Here is a 14,008-nt window from a genome sequence, read left to right as displayed (position 1 = left end):
AGATGTAAAGTAGTGTGAAGTAGCTTGTTCATGTTTTACCATTAGGCACAAGCTAACGCTAACGTGTGGTAAACCCTTAGCATGGAGAGCAACAGTTTATTTGCATAAAAGTGACAGAGCCCTTAAATGGCTCATTCTGAAAGTGAGTGAAACTAGTAAGAATAGAGCTGCTAAGATCTCTTTATGTGAAAATGATTTTGTGCAAAGAACTTCATGAAGATGTTTGGTAGACCATAGACCTAGTGTTTGTGGATGTTTTTGTGTGTGTGGATGTTTGGTAGGGGGTGCATAAAAGTGTCTGGATGGGTGTGTGTGTGTGGGTGTTTGGGTGTGTGTGTGGGAGTTTGCGTTAGCGTCAGACTCTTCTCTGAGCTGATTGTAATTAGAATTTCTCTTCATTAGTGTCTGAAATGGAGTTCTGAGAGCATCGGCAGCTTCAGTAATCACCAGTGCTCTCGCTCAACTGATTAAAAAAAGAGAAAACAGTCTGGAGGAAAAGTGCCTCATTTTCCACAAGGTTTTGTTTAATTAGGCGAGCGTGTGGTCGGGGCACGCTGCCACGCATTTCTGTATATCTGCTCACAACCGGGACACCAATATCACTACTACAGTGTTAGCACACCAACATCACTACTACAGTGTTAGCACCCCAACATCATTACTACAGTGTTAAAACCCCAACATCACTACTACACTGTTAGAACACCAACATCACTACTACAGTGTTAGCACACCAACATCACTACTACAGTGTTAGAACACCAACATCACTACTACAGTGTTAGAACAACAATATCACTACTACAGTGTTAGCACACCAACATCAAAACTACAGTGTTAGCACACCAACATCACTACTACAGTGTTAGCACACCAACATCACTACTACAGTGTTAGCACACCAACATCACTACTACAGTGTTAGCACACCAACATCACTACTACAGTGTTAGCACACCAACATCACTACTACAGTGTTAAAACCCCAACATCACTACTACACTGTTAGAACACCAATATCACTACTACAGTGTTAGAACAACAATATCACTACTACAGTGTTAGCACACCAACATCAAAACTACAGTGTTAGCACACCAACATCACTACTACAGTGTTAGCACACCAACATCACTACTACAGTGTTAGCACACCAACATCACTACTACAGTGTTAGCACACCAACATCACTACTACAGTGTTAAAACCCCAACATCACTACTACACTGTTAGAACCCCAATATCACTACTACAGTGTTAGAACAACAATATCACTACTACAGTGTTAGCACACCAACGTCACTACTACAGTGTTAGCACACCAACATCACTACTACAGTGTTAAAACCCCAACATCACTACTACACTGTTAGAACACCAACATCACTACTACAGTGTTAGAACAACAATATCACTACTACAGTGTTAGAACACCAACATCACTACTACAGTGTTAGCACACCAATATCACTACTACAGTGTTAGCACACCAACATCACTACTACAGTGTTAGAACACCAATATCACTACTACAGTGTTAGAACACCAATATCACTACTACACTGTTAGACCACCAACATCACTACTACAGTGCTAGCACACCAACATCACTACTACAGTGTTAGAACACCAACATCACTACTACAGTGTTAGCACACCAAAATCACTACTACAGTGTTAGGACACCAATATCACTACTACAGTGTTAGCAAGTCAGCTGCTGGCCTCGTCCAACATCACTACTACAGTGTTAGCACCCCAACATCTTTACTACAGTGTTAACACCCCAACATCACTACTACACTGTTAGAACACCAATATCACTACTACAGTGTTAGAACACCAACATCACTACTACAGTGTTAGAACAACAATATCACTACTACAGTGTTAGAACACCAACATCACTACTACAGTGTTAGCACACCAATATCACTACTACAGTGTTAGCACACCAACATCACTACTACACTGTTAGAACACCAACATCACTACTACAGTGTTAGAACACCAACATCACTACTACAGTGTTAGAACACCAACATCACTACTACAGTGTTAGAACACCAACATCACTACTACAGTGTTAGAACACCAACATCACTACTACAGTGTTAGCACACCAACATCTCTACTACAGTGTTAGAACAACAATATCACTACTACAGTGTTAGCACACAAGCTGCTGGCCTCATTCAACATCACTACTACTACAGTGTTAAAACTACATCACTACTACAGTGCTAGCAAGCCAGCTGCTGGCCTCGTCCAACATCACTACTACAGTGTTAGCACACCAACAGTACTACTAAAGTGTTAGCACCCCAGCTGCTGGCCTCATTCAACATCACTACTACTACAGTGTTAGAACAACATCACTACTACAGTGTTAGCACGCCAGCTGCTGACCTCATTCAACATCACTACTACTACAGTGTTAGAACAACAACATCACTACTACAGTGTTAGCATGCCAGCTGCTGGCCTCGTCCAACATCACTACTACAGTGTTAGCCCAACAATATCACTACTACAGTGTTAGCACGCCAGTTGCTGGCCTCATTCAACATCACTACCACTACATTGTTAGCAAGCCAGCTGCTGCCCTTGTCCAACATCACTATTACAGTGTTAGCCCAACAATATAGCCCAACAATATCACTACTACAGTGTTAGCACACCAACATTACTACTAAAATGTTAGCAAGCCAGCTGCTGGCCTCATTTAAAATCACTACTACTAAAGTGTTAGAACAACATCACTACTACAGTGTTAGCACACTCAATTAAGTAAAGAAAAGCATATTTAACAAATGAAGGTCAGTCATTCTGAAACATTTCAAGAACTTTGTTGCAAAGACCATCAAAAACATTATGATGATGAAACTGGCTCTCAACAGGACCACCACAGGACAGGAAGAGCAAGAGTTTCCTCTGTTGTACAGGATACGTTCATCAGAGTTACCAGCCTCAGAAACCTCAGAAAAGATAAGAGCATGTAAATGCTTCTTCCTTCTTCCGTCATGATTCGTTATGTGTTTCTTCAGAGTCTGGATGGAAACTGGTACTGTAAAGTAAAACGCTTTAGAAGAAATCTGCATCTCATTTACACTACAGTCGAGCCTAACTTCAGCTCATTGTTGTTTTTGTCAAAGACAAAAGAAAGCAACACTGATTGTTGCCTCATAAACAAGCGGCTCTAAAGGCAGCGTTTTAACACTGTAATAAAGGAGAATCCGGCGACTCCAGCCTGTTAGCTTTGATTCTTCACTGGAGAGACTGATTAAACGAGCCGGCCCGTCCCCGTGTGTGAAGTCGTCTCCAATAGAGCACCTGTCTGAACAATAAAGCCCCGATAAACAATTACGGCGGGCTGCTTTAATTGGATACAAAGAGTCATTAGCATAAAAAGGGAGCAATTCATTAATCTGAGACGGAACGATCCGCTCAGCCGACTCCCGGGCTCCGGATCTGCTGGTTAAATACGTTAGCGGGGATCAGCGGCGCGCCGTTAGAGGGGAGAGGTATAGTGTAAAGGCACGAGGAACCCATAATGCTTTCATTTGTTCATGCAAATCAGTCATAAACGGCTGCTCGGGTTCCATTTGTAGTAAATGAGGTTTAATGTGGGAGCTGGAGCTCGTCTGAGCAGAGAGTTTAAAATTCCTCCATATTCTGAGAGCTTCTCAAGTGGAGCTTCTCTCAGCATTGGTTTAAATCTGACATTAAAATTCTGAACAGTGGCCCCCGTTCACCAGAAAATTGGGATATTCTGACTAATGTTTCCTAATTTGGGATTATGGTGGGATCTATTATTATAAGAGTATAAGAGCAGAGCTACTGTATGAACATTTCTGTTTTTAATGCATTTTAAACCTTTCAATCTGAACAAGACACTTTGTGAGGACTATTCTCAGAAATTCATTCAAGAATTCTGTGAAATTATCATATTCATGGCAATAAATCATATATTTTTTTCTCTGATTAAAGTTTTCTGTCTTACTAAGCATTGTATAAGTGTACGATTATTTTTGCGTATTTTAGAAATAAGGATATTATTCAGTCTTACTTAGAATTTTCACACTATTTTAAGTAATTTGAACTGATTTTGATTTTTTTTTCCCCAAATTTAAAGAGCCACTAAAGCCTAAACCATATATATATTTTTTCATTAATAAAAATATAAAAAAAAGAGCTTGTCTGAGGAGAAAGTTTAAAACTCCTCCATATTCTGAGAGCTTCTCAAGTGGAGCTCCTCTCAGCACTGTTTTAAATCTGACATTAAAATTCTAAACGGTGGCCCTCGTTCACCAGCCATTCAGCCATTCTCAAGAACAGAATTTCTCTCTTTTTCATAAAATCCATTTGCGAAGTTTTACCGAAGATTCTGTCTCATGTTTTCTAATTTGGGATTATGGGACCTTACTATTATTATAAGAGTATAAGAGCAGAGCTACTGATACTTTAGTGTGTTTTAAACCTTTCAGTCTGAACGAGACTCTTTGTGAGGACTCTTCTCAGAAATACATTCAAGAAAATTCTGTGAAATTATCATATTTCATGGAAATAAACTTTATTTTTGTTCACTGGTTAAAGTTTTTGGTCTTAATAAGCATTGTGTAATTGTACGATTTTTTTTGTTTATTGTAGAAATAATGATCTTATTCAGTCTTACTTAGGATTTTCACCTTGTTTTAAGTCATTTGAGCTGATTCTGATTCTTTCGTCCAAATTTAAAGAGCCACTAAACCCTAAACCATATATATATATATGTATATATTTTTCATTAATAGCTGAAATAGTGTTCCTCTGTAGTAATGAAATATACCAGTTCTGCTTTTCTTCTTCTTGATTTTTTATTAACATTTCCTAACCTTTAAAAAAACACTTTGATTGTGGTTAGGGATAAGGAGCCTTATTTTAAAGTGGTACCAGTAAGATTTATTGCCTAGAAATTGGATAATTAGAGTGAAAGGAGGATAATAACTATAAATTATAAATTAAACCCTGCTATGTGATTGGCTGAGAGGCGTTCTATGAGTGCCGTTATCAGCCAGTAATGTCACTGAGATGGAAAGATTGCCAGGCTCTGGATCTGGTGGTTAAATACATTAGTGGGAGCTCGTCTGAGCAGAGAGTTTAAAATTCCTCCATATTCTGAGAGCTTCTCAAGTGGAGCTTCTCTCAGCACTGTTTTGAATCTGACATTAAAATTCTGAACAGTGGCCGCCGTTCACCAGCCATTCAGCCATTCTCAATAACTGTTTTGTTTATTTATTTTATTTATTTATTTATTTTTGGTAAAATTACGAAGTCTTACCGAAGATTCTGACATTCTGACTAATGTTTTCTGATTTGGGATTATGGGTCTTACTCTTATTGTAAGAGTATAAGAGCAGAGCTACTGATGAACGTTTCTGTTTTTAATGTGTTTTAAACCTTTCAATCTGAATGAGACCCTTTGTGAGGACTCTTCTCAGAAAAACATTCAATAAAATTATTGGTAAATGATGTCCAATGCACATTGGCTCTTTTACTAAAACCAAAAACCAAAATCTTATCCAGTGAAATGATCTAATTCCATGGAAATAAACTTTACTGTTGTTCTCTGAATAAACATTTTAAAAAGAAATTAAATAATTTTACTTTAAGCTAAGATTTAGTTTTTTGCAATGTGATCATTGAGAAACAGGGTGAAAGGAGGATAATAATAATAAAGTATACAGAGGAACAGAATACAGAACTACAGAAAAGAAAAATATGAATAATGGGTATAGAAACAAGGAGGTGGTTAACCCACTGTCTCAAAACCCGTGGAGGTCACTATACTGTACGTGCTGAACATATCTACACTTATAGCATGTAAATGAAATGCACAGGATGCTGTTTGAATAATTTATAGCGGTTAGTGAATAATAAGGCTTGTGATTAATAAGTGAGTAATGCGGACGCAGATTCAGGGCTCCCTCGGGAACAGCGCGGCTCGTTCACACACACGTATGCTGAGTAACACTGGGCCAGCTGGTAGGAGCTGCTGGTTTGTTCTAGGGGCTCGAGCCTCATATGGCTGCTGTTGTGTCAGGTCAGGTGCTCACCAGTGCTCACTAGTGCAGCGGCGGCGGGTCAGAAGTTTCCGATCCTCAGAAGCGCTGTTCTGTTTACAGGACAGGTCATATGGCAGCGGCGGACGGGTGTGTGCTGCCTTATAGAGTAAGATATGCATCTGAGAGCGTCTTCAGCGCGATATTGCTGAGGTGGAGTGCTCTGAGTGTGAGAGTGTGTGTGTTTGTGTATATATGTATGTGTAATTTGCACCTGGGTATCTTCTCAGTGTATTACACTGCTGAGGGGGGTTTTTACTCTCTGTGTACGTCCATGTGTGTGTGTGTGTGTGTGTGTGTTTTGCACCTGGGTGTCCTGAGTGCGTTGTTGCTGAGACGGTTTACACACTGAAAAAGGTCTGGGGGGGATTGGAAAGTGTGTCATCTGGCTGCGTAATGTGTTTTTGAACTGAATATTTATATTTCTTACCCCCTAATGCTTTCTGATTTAAAAATAAAACAAAAAAAACATTGTTTATTTTGGCATAATCACTCTGCATTTCACCCAGACCAAGCTCAGTGTCTCAGACTGCCTTCATTGAGTTTATAGTGCAGCCCAATGAAACTGTAACACCTGTCATTTTAGTGTGGGAGGTTTCATCACGGCTAAATTGGAGCAGCCTGGTGGCCAATCTTCATTAATTGCACATTATTGCACCAGTAAGAGCAGAGTGTGAAGGTTTAATTAGCAGGGTAAGAGTTTTGCACAGTTTTGCTCAAAATATTGCAATGCACACAACATTATGGGTGACATACCAGAGTTCAAAAGAGGACAAATTGTTTGTGCACGTCTTGCTGGCGCATCTGTGACCAGGACAGCAAGTCTTTCTGATGCATCAAGAGCCACGGTATCCAGGGTAATGTCAGCATACCACCAAGAAGGACCAACAACATCCAACAGGATTAACTGTGGACGCTGTAAGAGGAAGCTGTCTGAAAGGGATGTTCGGGTGCTAACCCGGATTGTATCCAAAAAACATAAAACCACGGCTGATCAAATCACGGCAGAATTCAATGTGCACCTCAACTCTCCTGTTTCCACCAGAACTGTCCGTCACCACAATCAATTATTGTGCTCTAAAACCAGGTGTTTCAGTTTCATTGTCCAACCCCTGTAGATGTTTCAAAGGTTTGCATTTATATTCAATAACAGTACTGGAGCTCAGTACCAGAGTACTCAGACAGAGTACAAATACCCTGTTTTGAAAATAATACAAAAAACACAGTTTATTGTTTGCATGATCACTCATTTTACACTAATTAGCAACTGCAACTGTGTATATTTACAGCTTTGGAAAATGTAAAAAATTAGAAACCACTTCAGTTTCTGAATCATTTCTCTGATTTTGCTATATATAAGTTTATGTTTGAGTAAAATGAACATTGTTGTTTTATTCTATAAACTACAGACAACATTTCTCCCAAATTCCTAATAAAAATATTGTCTTTTAGACTTTTCTTTCTTTTTCTTTCAGACCTCAAATAATGCAAAAAAAAAAAAGTTCTGTTTATATTAATATAGTTTTAATAAAGTTGTTCAGAAATCAATATTTGGTGGAATAACGCCGGTTTTTAATCACGGTTTTCATGCATCTTGGCATTTACTCCTCCACCAGTCTTACACACTGCTTTTGGATAACTTTATGCCACTGCTGGTGTAAAAATTCAAGATCTGTAATGGCTTTAGAGACATATTTTTTATTGATCTTGATGAAGGATTTAATAATCACTGTGTGTATTTAGTGCTTTAATCTTGTGGTAACATCATCATTGCAGATGCATTGACTTGGTTGATGCTCATCAAGCTGCATCCTAAGTGACACACACACACACACACACACACAAAGACACATAGTTCCTTTGGGCTTTGAATACAGTAACCTTTGATACAGACATCACAGCTGCGTCACTCTGCCTCATTTATCCAGCCTGACTGGGGGGGATATATCAAACACACACACACATAGAGACAGACATATACCATCCTAAGAGACCCCCTCACACACACACACACACACACACACAAGTCAATCAACCATATGCCAGCTCAGATGATATTCATATGACCGCAAGTGATCAAAAATTTAAACCCTCAGCTGTGGTGAAAGATGTCATCTGTTTGTGAAGGTTGTTGGAAGGTCGTTCAGTACAGCCCTCGAGCCTTTTCTAGGAAAAGTGAAGTCAGGCCAGGCCAAGTTTATTCACAGAGCACCTTTGGTACATAGTACTTTACATTCCTGAGATCTGCACTGAAAGTATTGGAAAAGTGAGGCCAACCTCTTCATTTCTGATGTTAGACCGGCCTAGTCAGGACTATAGAGCATGCATCTTACCTGCTAAAAAGGAGACTGAAGGGAGTAACCACCCAAAACAAACAATACCTATAAGAGTCTGTGGTAAAAAGCCTGGAAAAGCATCAAAAAAGAAACAAAATGCAAAGGTTTAGTGATGTCAGTTGGTCAAAGACTTGATGCAGTTACTGCATTTAAAGTATTTGCAACTAAATCTGAATCTTTATTAACTTTAATACATTTTATTTTAAGTTTCTCTGTTTTAAAACTTTTGCTCACAAGAAACTGTATGTCAGGGGTTGGAAATTAAATAATTAGATATGTTTTCCAATCTATTATGTAGCTGGTCACATTTTTCTTTTTTTTGGAAAAGGAAGTATAATGGGATGGAGTGCTACAGACTAATAGCTCTACAGCCCACACTGCAAAAAACTAAATCTTAGCAAGTGAAACAAGTGAAATTTAAGGCAATAAATCTTATTTTCTTTTCTGATAAGACTTTTTGTCTTACTAAGCATTGTGTGTAAGTGTTAGATTATTTTGCTTATTTTAGGGATAATTATCTTAATCATTCTTACTTAGAATTTGTACCTTATTTTAAGTAATCGGAACTCAAAATAAGCAGCAATCAAGTTATTCGGATTCTTGTGTCCAAAAACAGTGACTTTTTTGCTTGATTTAGGTGTTACTTCGCTCATTTTGAGATTTTGCCATTGCTTTTCGTAAAAAATCTTACTAAGAAAATTTTGCTTACCCCATTGGCAGATTTTTTTGCTTAATACACATATATTTGCCAATGGATTTTTTGCAGATAAACCAAAGAAAAAAGGAAATAATTTTCACGTGGGATTGAACCCATGTCGTCAGGGTCACTGCCCCGGATAGTGGTTTGGGACACGGCTGGAAAAAAACGCCCTTATAAGGAGATGGGGAGCCCGAGAACGGGTGGAAAAACGGCAACTACGGAAACGGAAACTAAGGTCACGCCGAGCAAGACAGAGAGAGAGACGGGAGGAGGGATTTGTAATAATGGTTGTTAGCATTTTTGCTTACCTGCTTCAACTTCACTAAGCCTGGATGTTGTGATTGTTAGCACCGTGGCTTTAACCCTGCCAAAGCTGCCTGTTAGCATTGCGACCAACCTGCTCCAATCCTGTGGATCCTGCCACAGATATTCTGCTCGAAACTTTCAAACAATGTATTGTTCCAACATATTCTTAGACAAATGTATTAAGAAAACATTAAAATGTTTGTGGTGGAGGAATATTTGGACAGTTGCTTTCACTTTAATCTTTTATCCTGCACTCTACCATATTGCATGCACAGTGCATCGTGAACACACATGTTAAGGGGGTGTGGCTTCACTTCAAGGACGTCTTTACTTCTTTACATGTTTACATAGAAATAAGATGTTGATTGTAAGATTGATGCTTAAAATATATTAATGATTACAATTTTGCACATAATATAGATGTTCTCTGGGCTAAACCTATTCAGTAGGTTCAATTTGTAGACTATCAGCAAAACTAATATTGCTATCTTGCCCTGAATTGGAAGCCACTGTACAGTTTTTTTTTTGTTTTTAGAACTGGAGTAGTGAGCTCTGTATTCCTGGTCTTTATAAGAATAATTTCACAGTTAATGTATCAGTTTGATATATAGACTGTAAAAAAGATGGACGCCTTGTTGCCGTTCCCATTAATTCAATGAAAATGAAGCCAAAATCTTCCGCCATTTTGGCGATCCTGATACCCGAGTCTGCTTAGTAGAGACCAGAGGAGGGAGAAAGACTGTGGAGAGACAGCCTACTCATTTAAATAACCCCGCCCATGAGGGCTGCCTCGGTCACAGACTGCAAAGTGAAGCTGACCATCTATTATTGGTCCTGCCCAAAAACAGCCCTTTTACAATAACCACACCTTTTTAAATGGAGCTGAATAACGTTTTAAAAATGAATTCTGTGGGGATATAAAAATTTGACAATATAAGCAGAGGTTACACTAGCTGCTGCATTTAAATAATGGAGGTAGAATTACAGTATATTAGAAAAAAACGTGATTGAAAGTTGTCTGTTTTTCCAATAAAAACTATGGGGATGGGTGGAGTTACACAACTTTCTGCAACCAAACAGCAGGGGGCGCCCGACCTGTGGTGGCTTCACTTTTGAGAGACGATGCTCTGTCCAGCTATACACAGTCCATGGTTTGATATGACTCAACACATCAGGCTTCTGATTATGTTTAAGAGTCTACAGATCTATGACACTGTGACCCAGAAACCCTCTCATACAGAAGAGCTCCAGAAAGTATAGAAGGAAATCCCCGCTCAAGTGCTCCTCTAACATGCTTGAAATACAGAGAACGTAGTAATACACTACAATTTGTCATAGTAGCCAAAACAACATTATCCAATTTTCCATTGTAAATGACTGTAGCAGAGACTTTTCAGTGCGGAAACCGAATGATCTGCCTGAAATAATGGCTCTGTTTTAAAGCCGTGTGAATCATGATTGCTAAGAGCCTCTCCAGTGCTTGCTTAAAGCTTAAGCTTAAGGAGCGAGAACGTGTCCTGATTACACTGTGATTTATCTGAAGGTCAGAGCCCAGCATTGCTTTAATGGAGGGGATTGAATGCCCGAGAAATTTTCTTCTGGAAAACAACTTGTGGTATAATTATTTGAGGGGAGGGATTTGAGGGGCAAAGGGGAGAAACTGGACCCTGCAATTGTTAATAGATAGAAGATACGAGATAATTGGACACAAATTAACCTGGATTAAGACACCTTTATGGAACAAATGAACAAATGATATTACTTGCTTCTGGGATACCCATAGAGTTAAAAAAAAAAAAAGTAATTCACTCAAGCTTTACATTTACATGAATTTCTGGACAAGCTGAGAAATATACAACCTGCATATAAAGTGGACATAGTTTCAAAAAATCGAAAGTGCGCCTTTTAATCTGATGTGCCATATATATTTATATGAATTTTACCAGTCTTACCAGTATTAAGGAGCAGAAAAGACACTTCAATGCTAAAGAACAGGAATTATAAGAATGAGTTTCAGTGAAGTTTCCCCAGCACTAAGGCTAGGTGCAGCAGCATTAGCATTAGCCGCTAACCACAGCTCTATCTCTTTCGCTATTCAGAAGCAACTATATTGGACTGTAGTCTGTGTGTTTGCCGTGTTAAAACAAGCTACATGGGATGAACCGCTAGCAGAAAGCTCCCTGGGTTACCAAAACACTCAAGATTCCTCAGTCTAGCGCTATCTGATGACATTTATGTCCTGCTAATGCTACAGTTAGCAGCTAATGCTATTGCTGCTGCACCTAGCCTTAGTGCTAGAAAAACTTCACTGAAAACTCACTCTTAGACAAAATATCGGAAATCTAAGCTCACTGTAAATAAATGGAAGCACTTTGCTGTACTCACACAAATAAACAGTTTTCAGGAAAGAAATCTGTGTTGATTAACATTCAGCTCTCGTTTGACTTATCAGTTTTGTTTATTTAGGTGCTTCCCCCAGCTTCCCAGTTAGAAAGGAAACATGGCGACACCCTCGCTCACTATGATGTAGGCATCCTTACATCTTAAAATGTGCCTTATAATCTGGTGCATATAACCTTATGTATGAAAATACACCAGGGAATAGACGTTTATTGATAGTGCACCTTATAATCCAGTGCACCTTATAGTCTGAAAAATATGGTAGTGTAAATGTACACTTTATTTATGCAGCACTACTTTATTTGTGGATGCACTTATACATTTATTCGGTCTTCTCGTTAACTTCTCCAGGTGTTCCTTGTCTATCTCTATGTATAAGTAGCCACTATTTTTCTATTTTGGTCTTGTGTGTGTTTTCATGTCAGTTCATACAGTATGTTAGGTTAACATTGGAACATCTCAAACACACTCCTGCTTCCAGTCAGATGCTCTTAGCTGTAAAGTCATGTGCTTCATTCTGTGGATGTTTTTTTTTCAGTGACTCTAACTTCACCAGCCTGACAGAAGACATATTCACTCGTGATGGATTTCAGTTGTTGTATATCACTTATAGACGGGCTGTTGACTGGGGACGACTGTCCAGAGTAGTGGCAGGTTTCCAAGCCTGACATTGTTACAGTAATTTAGAGCCGCAGGATTGTCCTCAGAGAGACGAGAGCAGAAATAGCATCACATTTCACGCTACAATACGTTTAAATGAGCTTTCATTTAATGTCTGGGCTTCTGCTAAACTGTCATATAAACACAACAAATTGCTAAGTCAAGTGTAGGTCAGGATGGCGCGCTGTTTGACACATTGCATGTTTAGAAGACTAAGGGCCCTATTGTACACCCTGTGCCAGGCACGTCACAATGCTTGTAGCTATCTTACACCCCGTCAATAGTCTATTGTTATTTTTCATTTTAAAAAATAGTGTCTGAATTTAGGATTAAATCTACACTGATGGGTGTGGTGGTCGGCTGGAAGTGAGGTGTGTTTAGCTAAATTTCTGGTGTGTTCCTATATATTTCGTAGGTGGAAAACACAGGTGCGCAACTGACTGATTAAAACCCTGACTAAAACAGTCAATCATCAAAGTCCATTCCTATAGAATGTACAGAGCACAAACCCGACTTTTAACTCAACAATAAACAAAATAAAGAATAAAATAACATTGCTGTTCCCTTAAATGGGCTGCTGGTGTATCTTCACAGTGTGAACGTGAAGATCAGTATCCTCTGTTGAGAGGCACAAAAGCACCGCGCTGTTAAGATACGAACGTGCCAAAGTCAGAGCTCATCCGGCTCTTAAAGTGAATGACAACTGGCACACTGATTGGTGTATTTCATGCTACGCCCAAAATTAACCACACCCATGATTAATTAAGAGACTTAATACAAGCCTTTTGCGTGTTTTAAACTGTTTAAGGTGTATTTTTTGCGTCCTCATGATACCAAAAAGGCCCCAAAGAATGTAGTCAATCAAATAATAACATCTGAAATTTATACTTATGCTGGTATACCAGTGTTAAATAAGCAGATCAATCAGTATGATTGGATTAACATAAAAAAAACGAATCTTAAAAAGTAGTTTTAAACAGTATTTCCAGCAGCGCAGTCAATATCAATATAATGAACAGTATATATTTTATGTGTAGAATAGTTGCTGTTTAAATTTCATACAAACATTTTGTAACAATAGATTTGTTTTATATTAACTCTGAATGAACACATTATTACACATATATAGCACTCACTTTCCAAAACCTTTTATTTGGTGCAAGGCATACTTTTCCCGTCATTATGATAGCAAAGACTCGCTAAAGCGATTGATAGCCTCACAACACCAAACTCAATGCATTTCTTCAACATTTCCTGCAACATCACACCCCTCTCTTCCCCTACCACACCTGATTCAGCTAATCAGCTCATTAACAATCCCTTTCAGAGCAACAATGGAGAAAAAAAGCAGCATTATGGGTAAGTTTTACACTTTTTCACTTGTTGCTGTATTGTTCACTAATGACTGGTGCTAAAAAAAACAAAGCTTTTCATTCGTATCTGAGGTGTGCAGTCTGCTTGTGCAAATTTATCTTCTACAAATAATTTAAATTGTATGTTGGGTT

Source organism: Astyanax mexicanus, chromosome 12, assembly GCF_023375975.1.
Source record: "Astyanax mexicanus isolate ESR-SI-001 chromosome 12, AstMex3_surface, whole genome shotgun sequence".
Taxonomy (NCBI): domain Eukaryota; kingdom Metazoa; phylum Chordata; class Actinopteri; order Characiformes; family Acestrorhamphidae; genus Astyanax; species Astyanax mexicanus.
This window is presented reverse-complemented; position numbering follows the sequence as displayed.